Raw genomic sequence first — 7,595 nt, 5'->3', positions numbered from 1 at the left:
TTTTAATTAAGGTTGTTAATTTTATATGCTTTTAATTACCAGCAATTAAAATGCATATCTCTGGAAAATAAAAATTGGTAATGTGCATTGATGCGTGTCGTAACCACAAAAAATTAATCAAGATATTTCCCATTAATTAAATAAATAATATAGCGGTAGTAAGGATCATTCCCACATAGAGCTGTGTAATTGAAAGGTTATTTAGATAGCAAAATAAAATAAAACAAATGGGGATCGATTGAATTAAAGAAAATAAAACAAATAAAAGAAAGAGATTATCAAAGAATCCTTCGTCGTTATGAAGCGATAACTGGATTAGTATACTTATCTATCTTTGTTGGAACCATTCATCACCAACCATAGGAAAGCAGCTAGCTCAGTGTTATCCCCAAAACTCCTTTTACCACGGATACGGAAGCTCTCCAATATCAGATTTTATTCAATGAACCACCAAGTAGTAGCTCACTCAAGTTGTAATACAATTGAATACTTTAGGCTTTGTGAATTAGGTTGATCCCAGTAGTTTAACTCTTAGCTCAAGGTCCACTTGTTGATGTTATCTTCACTCACAATTTCTCCACAAAATCCCTTTACAAGGTCTCGCGATTTCTACTTGTGTGATAATTATTCGAGATTACTTATCTCCTAATTCAAATATTAGCAATAGAACAATCATTAGATCAATCTAGTTGCGCACCCAAATTAATCTAATGATCACTCATAAACATTAGATATAGTGAAAATAAACAATAAGATGATTAAAACTCCAACAAACTTGTATAATAATAAAGCTCCACGTTGGAACATTGAATTCATCCTCAATCAATCAAAGGTTTAGCTACTCATGATTACACAATTACCCGGTTTCCCCCTAAAGAGGTAAACCCTAGAATATTTTATGAAGAACAAAAGTATAATTTGAGATGAGATATGTGATTATAAAAGATATTAAAAGATGTCTTCTTAAGGCTCTGGATGTCTTCTTATATATAACTCTCAAATTTAGGCTTTAGAACCCTTCCGGGACTGTGTTTCCTTGAGTTAGAAGTCAATTTCGCGTCCAAATATGTCCCAGAAAGTTGTCAAGTTCAGCTCATAACTTTCCGACCTTTCCCGGACGAACCTGACAAGTGAAAATTACTCCACGGGATCACCAGGTTCGGCTGACTTGATTAAATTGCTTTTTATCCGAACACTCTTCTGTATACTCTTTGAAAATATTGATTTTTAAGCTCCAGGTTCGGCTGATGAAGTTATCAGCCGAACCTCTCTCTGTAACTTCAAGTTTCAATCATGTTTTGCCTATAACTTCTTCGTCCGAACTCGGAATGACCTCATTCTTTTTGCGTTCTCTTCAATATGGTATTGAGAACTCCTAGATTTGAGTGAATTAAATTTAGACTTTGAACTTTCTTCATTGATAGACTCCACTTCCTTGCTCATTTAAGCACTTTTTAGCTCCTTTTCGGATGATTCACCTTATATGACACATAAACTAGAAAATAATCATAATAACAAGTAATATGCAAGAATTATAGATATAACAAGTATGGAATTGACATTATAAACATGTAAATTAAGCACTTATCAAATTCCCCCACACTTAGATTTTGCTAGTCCTCGATCAAACTACCTAATTGATAAGCACGTAAGTGCTACATTTTATACCCATATTTATATTAACTAGGACTCGATATTTTGGCTAACTACATCGTTTGAGTGCTTTTGTAGAAAGTACAAGCGAATCCAATCACCAGAACCATAAATGGATAGAGAGAGTCAAAATGACGCTTGCGACAAAAATGAACCTCAAATGTGGTGGCCTGGTATGTTTATATATCAGCACCACTCAAGCCCGGCCCACTACTTATAAAGAGGAACAGTCAGTACTGCACAATTCGTTTGGGGCCTTTCGTTTGTTATCATCCAAGAGAAGTGAGATACTTCGAGTTAGTGCTCTACAGAGGTGAATGGAGAATGCCGAGCTGGAGAATGAATTTAGATTGAACAGAGACTGTTGTTTTGACCTCAATCTGGTATGGTCTATGCTCGGACTAGGAAGTGGTGGATGGTTATAGTTCTTGTCCTGAATGAAGATGGATTGATATGGTGCTGGGTTTGGTTGGATTATGGAGTCTACAGGATTTGGCCAGTGGTAGATGGGTTCAAATGGAGTTTGGAAGCGACAACACAATGAGCTGAAGTCATTTGGCAGCAGCTCAATCAGTTCCATGATTGTCGCAATTGAACTGAGAAGGGTTTGGTCGAGTTCAGACTGCATGAATTTGGAGCCCCGCTGATAGTATTGTGTGTGTATGAAAGAAGCAGTCTGAACTGGGGTTTCCGTGGTTAGGCAGAGTTATCGGCAATTGTTGGCGGCCTGTGAGTGAAGAGATTTGAATGGGTTTCGTTGGCAGCAGTGAGACAAGGAAGTGATGGATTTATGTGCTCAATATGGTGTTGATTATGCCGTTGAATTGGGTTTGATGTGTACGAATGGAGATGGAAGATGAGTTATTGAACTGGACTCGGTTTCGTATTGTGTGTTGTCGTGGTCGAAGTGAGGATATCCTGGAGTTTGTAAGGAATGGCAGCAATCAGTTGTAATCGATGGTGAACGGTGGATGCAGAGATGGGTTCTCAAGTTAAACTACAGGGAAGTCGTTACTCTTGGTTCTGCAATCAGTCGACAGTGATGCTTGCAGTCGACGGAGTTAGTGGCTGGAAGGACAGAAAAAATGGAAATATTGATGTGGTTAAGTTGAGATGAATCTTGGGTTTGATTCAGATGATAAGAAGAACTCACGGAGAGAGGGTATTGCCGCTGCCTGAAAGGAGAGCGAAAAGAATGTGATGGTCGAATGGTTTAACTGAGAATGAATCGTCAGCAAACCAACACTTGAGACGCTGGTGAACGATAGAATGAAGAACCTTCGAATCAGCATGTTCGGTTTTCAATGGTGCAGATGGAGTTAAATCGAAGTTCTCATTGAAGAAGAATGCACAATAGCGGACTGAAATTTGTGAAGGTTTGAATCAGTTGCAGTTGCAGGAAGTGGTGTGTTGTTGGTAGCTTGCTGGTGATTTGGAGGAGTTCTCAGTCGAGAAGACCAAACTTGATAAGTTATAAGAAGTTCATAGAAGATTCATGGAAAGATGGATGTGGTGTGTGCTAATGGATGGCAGGCAGTGATGGTTGCGAGTAGTATAGATTCTTGGGGGTATTTCATGTCGAAATCGGAGCAGTTCTTGGAGGAAGCTTGGACGTGAAATAAGATGTCAACTAGCATACCCTGGATTGATGACCGAGTTGCTGCTGGTGGTGTATTTGACGTGAATTATTATTCTCCGACTGGTGTTGGTTATGGACCGAGGTGGACTTCGAAGTTGGTTGATGGACTGGGCCTTAGAAGCTGTTAGGTTTTAATAGTCGCAACTTGTGAATTCGAAGGAGTATATATTTCTCTCGAGACAGTGAGAAAAGGGGAGGCCGGCTGCAGAGCCGAGACCAGAAGGGAAAAGAAGCGACAGTGCCGCAGCTGGAAAATAAGGGTTTGGAGTATTTGATTTCATTTCCGTTTCTATTTAATTAGATAGGGATTCTCTATAATATGTCTATGGCTTTTGAGAAAGTCATGTGTTGTTAGGCTTTTGTAACTAGGGTTTATTATTGAAACCACATGGAGGTATAGGTTAATTGAATTGATTTATATAACAAAAGACTATGATGATTTGAATAAATAAATTCCATGATTTTATATAATGATTCAACGATGAGATTAGTTGTTGCTTCACCGGTTCTGCATAATACAGTAACCCATGTGCTTAATTTTTATGATTGCAAATATATTCGTCTACTTATTTGATATTTCATGCTGGGTTAAATCTTTTGATGGGATATGCTTAGAATAGCCGAGTATTATTTGTGAACCTATAATTAGTTTCGTATAACTTTCTCGCTAACGCAATTTGATGGTGCATGCTTTGATTCAATCTTTTGATGTTCCATGCTTAGGGTGTCCCAGTGATATTTGCGGTTCTAATATGTATAATAGGTGATGTGGATAGAACGAACGATAAATAATTCATGGATTATATTTCATTTCAGTAATTGAGTAGAAGTTGTGGTGGATACTATAAACCCCGGTTACCGACTTTTCCATTGGATTCATTTAGTTTGTTTAATTTATTTTCTTTGTTTTTACAATTCTAAAAACATCAAAAACATCTTTTGTTGGTTAATCGATTAAGAATATTGGTTACAGTATTTCCACCGCTCCTTGTGGGAACGACTCGTTTTGCCTTTGTCTACTAGTTGGACACCGTGCGATTGCGGTTTTATATATAGGCATCTACGGATCCTATCACTAATATAAAATACAACAACTCCATGTCGTCGAGGATACAGATGCACTTAGCTAATGCAACATGCCTTTAAACCCCTAGGTGTCCCTAGTGGACGAGTTATGGTCTCGTGAGGGCTTACAAGAGATATACTCACAAAACCTGGTCCAAGTTCAAAGCTTTCCAGCTTCCCAAGCATCCAAAGAGCTATGAGGACATAGAGTTTCTGCATGCTAGTAATAAGAAGTTAGAAATACCAAAGAACTTATTCTCATTCTCAAATGTTGAGTGATAAATAACCACACCATAATGAGAGAACGCGTGTTTGAGAGCGATCAATAAGCATTTCGCCTCGACTTCTGCTTCACTTAAAAGGATTTTGTGATAATTGCGCTCAATAAGACGGAATTCTTATGGGTCTCACATGTGTGCAGGTAGGAATGAAAATAGAAATCCTACACACGTTGAATGGTGGGAAGAAAATCTTCTGAATAATTTCTGGAGACTCCACAAAATCGTAGAAAATAAATACTTTTTTCGGATGATCTCTAAGAAAGGAAATCAACCGTTATTGCGAGGATGAGAGTACTTACCACCTTCACATATGACTGCAATGATGATAACACCACTCTCACAGCATCCAATAGAAACGTAGTCTCCAGCTCGTCTTCTTCATCTTTTTGGTCTTCGGTCTTCAACAGTTGATGATAAACTCTTGAACTTCATAAAAACTCTGACAATTTTTAACTCTTTTCCTCAATTTCCTTGTTGCTTGAAACTTCTTTATATATTTTTCTTCCACGTGGCCTTAATAAATAAATAAATAAAAACAAAATAACAAATATTTCTTGTTGTTTTTTTTTTGTTTTTTTTTTTAAGACAAGAAAAGTAATACATAAGTAACAATGAAAATGGCCATGGTGAAGTACTTTACCGCTTGATTCTTCACAACTTGTATTGTCTCGTATCATAAATTTCAATAACTCTCATCTTTTGATTTTCTTCGCTTTTATAAATAAGTCTTCATACTTGGATATAGAATTCCGCCCCTTATGTGTAAGTCTTTAACATGTATATAAAAATCTGCTCATTGTATGTTGCTTTACTCGGATATGAAATTTGCTCTTCCTTGAATTGTGGATTGTAAACCTCAAACGTCTTCAACTTTCCTTGTAGATTTTGATGTCGCTCCACTTATTGATGATGATGGTGTTTCTATGGACCTGTTGTTGGCGAGAGAAGGAATGGTGCTAACTACAAATCAAACTACAAGAAGGTGGCTTTCATCTATAGACGTTACCCTCATGATTGACGAAATTATCACTCAAAAGATCAAAGAGTAGTGCTTATATTGGTGGGAGGTTGAGTAGCTCACCATTCTACCCGGAATTAATGTACGGTGACATACACTCAAAAGAAAGCTCTTTAGTCATATACAAAAAAAATATGGTATGGTGCCTCAGTTGATGTGAAAATAGGTAGTCTCCACTAATGATTGATCAACAACTCTAATAATGCATTTCTCCTTGCTCCTCATTTGCATCACCGGCATGATTAAATCCATTGTTTAACACTATAACAAGCAAGAGATCCGAACGTAGTTCCCTAACACTTCCAAGTTCAATTATGTCGGTCAAAATTCTCTATGAAAACATACCTAGAAGTATGCTAGTGACTCTAAAATCTCTACAAGTTGGAGGTTTTTTTTTATGCTATATTTATCAAAAAATTGTAAAACTCTATATGCAAAATATGCAAACACTCCCCACACTTAAACTTTACATTGTCCTCAATGTAATTGACTCGTCCTAAGTAAAGTCAAGGTGGGAACTCCTAATATGATATGCAAAAGAGGAAAACTAAAAACAAAAAGATAGAAAATACAAAACTTATGGGTTGCCTCCCATTCAGCGCTTAATTTAACGTCCTCAGTCTGACTCGTTGGTTATCGTTCATACACCAACAATCTGAAAATCTGGTTGTCTGCCCAGAAAACAATACGCAATTCTAATAACATCTTCATGAAAATATTAGTGCAAGATATAAATATTGAAGCTATCACTTTATTGAAGTTTCCCCCACACTTAGTCCTTTCTACACTCGAAAGCGGATAGAGAGCATAAAATTCAGGGACTTCAAAAGGTTCTTCAGCTTGGTGAACCTGCACAATGCTAGAATCAAACACATAAAGCGGCGGATACTTAGAAGAAAAATAATCCGTTAAAACTTTGGAAGTACACAACTTCAATCCTAAGTGAGGTATTTTCCTAAAAGTCGGGTTAATAATTCTTTCAGAAGCTATTTCAATTGGATGGAAAAGATCGACAAATATAGAATTATGTAAAGGATTAGACAAACCTTTTTCATGTAAAGGATTAACTCTACTGAATTATTTACCTCAAGTATATCGTGGTCCTCTATCGAACTCTTAAAATCTGCTTCAACCGAAATCTCAGCATCATTATATTCCTTGACAAGCTCAATTGGGTCTTCCACGACTTTAATCAATTTGGTTTCATTCTCAATCTATATCTCTTCAACAACCTCGTCATCGGAATAATCTCCTAGGAAGTCTAGTTCATTGGTGCAAATCTTAAATTCATTGTTTGAGTACGTTACACCATTTATAACAACGGTTACGTCATATCCATTCTCCTCCTTTTGAATAGGCGAGTGATCATTGTTATGATCCGGAGTTGGAATAACTTTATCATTATTGCATGAACTTTCTAAAAGTTGCTCATCTTCATCAGAATCTTCGTCAACCTCATAATCTTCACTATCCCAGCGATATTGGAATTCCATTTTTATGGCCCTTTCAATTTCTTGAAGAGTCTCCACTGATGCTCCATCTTCTTCCAGTTGATTTTATCTCTTATAAAGTTTTCTGATGTTTACACTTTTTCTATCATTACTCACAATAGAATACCTAGACTGCAACTCTTCCCTTTTAAAGGGTGAAATATGATCAATATGAGTGGGTTTGGTTACACTATCATAAGTTTTGAGTTCAAAACTCTTTTTCATCTGCACGTTACTAGAAAACAATTGATCAGAAACATAACTATCCTTCCATCCTCGCGATTGTCCACTTACATGCCCGTCATAAGGTTGTTGACATGTCTGAGAATATCCATAAGGTTCCGCGGGATATTGATCATATCCAAAATATTGGTTTTGATTATACCTATAGGATGGTTGATAGTTGTTATAAGAATGAGATTGAAGTCCATATTGATTGCCACTGTTGT

This window comes from Papaver somniferum, chromosome 3 (assembly GCF_003573695.1).
Source record: "Papaver somniferum cultivar HN1 chromosome 3, ASM357369v1, whole genome shotgun sequence".
Lineage (NCBI taxonomy): Eukaryota > Viridiplantae > Streptophyta > Magnoliopsida > Ranunculales > Papaveraceae > Papaver > Papaver somniferum.
Note: the sequence above shows the minus strand (reverse complement) of the source record.